This window comes from Brachycentrus maculatus, unplaced genomic scaffold (assembly GCF_059751285.1).
Source record: "Brachycentrus maculatus isolate JH-2025_06_01 unplaced genomic scaffold, ASM5975128v1 h1tg000261l, whole genome shotgun sequence".
Taxonomy (NCBI): domain Eukaryota; kingdom Metazoa; phylum Arthropoda; class Insecta; order Trichoptera; family Brachycentridae; genus Brachycentrus; species Brachycentrus maculatus.
Genome location: NW_028281012.1, coordinates 1322403 through 1326651, shown reverse-complemented (window position 1 = coordinate 1326651; position 4249 = coordinate 1322403).

The following is a 4249-nucleotide window of genomic DNA, read 5'->3' as shown; positions in this document are numbered from 1 at the left end:
ATAAATTAATAGACATAGTTTATACTCTACTCTTTTGGGAATGTGTTATCAATGCAGTTTGTGAAGTAGTGGGGTAAACACTTACTTACTTTACTTCGCGTGTGGCTCCTGCTTCATCTTCACCCATATGGGTCTTATGGGATTAGACTTAACACACGAAGGAAAGGTGATCAGCCCTCCGCTTCAGGTACCAGTCCAGGGTAATATTGAATAAATATTAGAGTGAAAAAAATCAATTATATTTATTAGACCCCCCTTTGGAAATCGAACCCGGGACCTCCAGAATGGTAGCCGAGCGTGCTGACTATTACACTAGGGAGGTGAACTTTTCTTACTATGTACTACTACTACTAGCATCACACCAAAGGGATGGAAACTCGGACGCGTTTGTCCAGATATATATACATCTACCTGTACATCTATCACATCTAGTCATACAAGTCTTCCAGTTGTGTAAACTTTTGACACTACTAGACTTCAGGTTCTGATTTTGATTCTGAAAAGTCTTTCTTGTTCCGTCCTCTTTGTGATTTCCGATTTACTATGTAAATATATTATATAAAAGGCAAAATAGAGGGTCGACAAGGTGTGGACAGAAGACAGATCTCCTGGTTCCGGAATATACGATATTGGACGGGGACCAGGACCATTGAAGTCCTGTTTAGAGCTGCCCAAGACAAAGACTCTCAAGTGAAAGTCGACATCAGGAAGACCTGACATGACACGCACAGAAGAAGAAGAAGAAATATATTATCCTTATTTATTATCTTGTCATCCATTCGATCTATACGTTCAAACCACCACAAAGAACCTATTTTATTATTTTCAAGAATCCTTAACTCAACCTCATACATTATTCCATCGCAATATCTTTAATTTTAATGACATATATTGATTTTTCCACATATTCGTCTAAGGCAGTGGGCAACAAATTCATTAGTCAACAGCCCCAAATATGTATTTACAATACAAGGGCTGAGATTTTTGAGAACCAAATTTCTTAAGTTTAAACTTAATAAACTCTAACTTAAATTTTTTGTCTAAATTTAAGTATTTATACCAGTGGTCGTCTGTCCTATGTATCATTGTATCGATATATCGACCAGAAAAGTCGAGGGCCACATAGGACAATGTGAGGTATTACTGCGGGCCGCACAATTATGAATTAGATTTATATACATTAGCAACAAAGGACTGCCTTTTATTCCAATCTGTTTTGACATTTAAAAGTTTTTGCTTTAGAAAAGGTAAAGTAGAAACGATAAGCTTGTTTAAAAATTAAAGTATTCGCACGATCCGTCATCTTGGGGTGAAGACTGACTGGAGCATTTCGTCGTTACTTAACATGTTACAATGTGAGCATTCAGGCAGTCAGTATAGCGAGCCGAGCTGCTCGCCGCTCCTTCCGAATGTTCCATCCGAAGTTGGATGCAATTTTAGGTCAGAACCAAGAATGACATCTTCGTCGTCCGACATTTTAACTACGAATATAAAGTTGCAAAGATTCATACAGATTTTGGTTTATTTATTCTATACAAATTTAAAACAGTTTTCTAGACTGTAATTCAGATTTTTTGGTGTGACATATGGCGACAAACGAGCACTGATCGCGGTCAGTAAGCAATGCCGTAACATCATAACGTAACATGCTCGCCGCGAGCGATGTTACGATGTTACGTTACGACGAAATGCTCCGGTCAGTCTTTACCCTTGGATTAAAAGTTCAAAAATTAGGTTTAAAAATTAAGATAAAACAGTTGACTCTATGACAAAAATGTGTAGGTTAGTTAAAAAGGAAAAAAAATCATTTAGAAATCTCCACTACTACTATTTTACAATGAAGATTAAAAAAATATTGGTACATAGGTAGTTTTTTTATTACATGCACATTTTACATTAATAAACAGTTGTTGCTTTATTTATTTTTAAAAAATCATACGTCGAAACCGTTTCTACTCCACCTTTTATACAAAGAGCTTTTACAGAATGTGTTATTTATGTGAATACATAATATCGTTGGTTCAATGACAAAACTGCGAATTTACAAAACGTCCACTTTAAATCAGGAAAAAAAAGTTGAAATTATAAACATACTTCAATTATGACAAAATATACATAGTTAACATATCGCTCACTCCTTTCAAGAACGTCATAAATCAAAAATCGTAAATTTTCAGTTGTGCATGTTTTCGGAATGCCTTGAAAATGTACTATATCCCAGCAAAAGCAGCATATTTTTAACTTAATATTTACCCGCTACAGGGCAGAAAGTGTTGTTTTTGCATTTTGAATAAAAGGTTTTGTTTAATTATTATTTTAAATAAACTATATTTTACAAATAGAGAAAAAACCTTCAGGTTTTACCTAAAATGATCTGTTGCACAGTAAAAAGTTCAGTAAGTGGCTTGATATTGACATTGTTTTATATAATACTACATATAATACATTGTATAATACATTGTTTTATATTTTTAAAATTTAAAAACGTTCTCCTGAAAAATCAAGTTTTTTGATTTATGACGTTCTTGAAAGGAGTGAGCGATATTTCCATTGCTATTCTGTTAATTATTTTATGTTAGTCAAATAATAATTTAAACAGTTATATAATAATACTTTAAACCTTAACATTTTAAAACAGTTTTTTTGCAAATTCGAGTATTTCGGAGTTGTACTGACTATATATTGTAGGTAAATGAAAAAAAATGTATAATATTCAAGATTTTTATAACAATTCAGGCATAATATTTGTCTTACTTTATACAATAACGCGTTTAAGTATTATATCGTACATAAATTATTTCTTCTATGTCGGCGTCTTTGGGACTACACATGCAATCTTCATTGTGTATTCTAATTGAGTGGAAAGGCAAATGCGATATTTACTTACTTTTCTCCTCTGGGCACATATCCCAAATAGGACATTTTCCAGGTTTTAATATTCTATATAAGTTTCCTATTCGCTCTGACTCTTTGGAGAATTCTTGCATTGCTGACCATGTCCGCTCAGGGTATCTGAAGCATTTTTCGTCGTCTTTCTACATCTCAAATGCCTCCATCCGGTCACACTACTTTTGTAACCGTAAAAGTAAATTCGTTTATTTTATTGTCCTCGTCTATATTTCTCATGATAGAAATGGAGCCATACAAACGCCTGTAAGAAGCGATTCTGCAAACCGCTTTGCATGTTTCAAATTCCAAAGGTTTGGTTCTAAGATAAACAAGTTATATTTTTATACAAACACTTCACATGATCGTGTGTCAGCGTGCGACACACTAAAGCGTAATCGAGCTAATACTTACTATTAAGAGTAATTAATTTGAACGATTTGAAGGATGAAAACGACTATTTTATTAGAAGTATAATATTGTTAATGGATTTAGAAATAAAGTAGTAATCTTTTTATAACCGCTTTTTACGCCTTGTGATAAGTTGATGGGTTTGTTAAACTTAAGAAATAATATTTTTGCACTGCGCATGAACTGACACATCAAAACATTTTCATTAATTAATTCGGTAGGCACTTTGTGCACATCTGTCAATTTTTAATTTAAGTTTTACTTGGTAATAACACCATGTTTGATAATGATGCGGAAAACATCGAAACACGTGTCACAATATATTTTAAGACTAAGAAATACTTAAAAATGAAAATATTATTTGCTGAATACTTTTCACCTTTACTTTACTCAACCTGCCCGCTCTCTTATCGGAGCAAATGGAAATCCTTTTTATTCTCCTAAGTCAGATCCGCGAACCAAAATTCGGACGACAACTGCTGACGAATTGTCAGCAGTGGACGTCCTAGGCGGCGGGAACTTGATGCCTTGTAAAAGAGGCAAGCTTGATGGAGGCTCTCGGGAGACTTGCAAAGTATTTGTGCATGGCGTAGTCAACGAAATTGCCTTTGTTTGATGACAGTTGTGACCATTAGTTTCTGCGACCTACGACTTTATTCCTAGTTCTTCACGAAGTCAAACCACAAATAAAGATCACAATTATTCGTATATGCTACATCCGGGTGCTATGGGCCATTGTAAGTTTTCATATTTCACAGTTATATGAGAAAATAAGAGTAATGCAGGCATTGTATAGGCGAACTTTAGTATTCACCAAATGCAAATCTGATCTGATTCATTCTGTTGAATGCAATACTTGTATTTTCTAAAGTCACTCAATACTTGTATTTTCTAAACAAATACGCGCTTTTGATTACAGAATGAACGCCTTGAGCTATGAGAGGGAGATCGA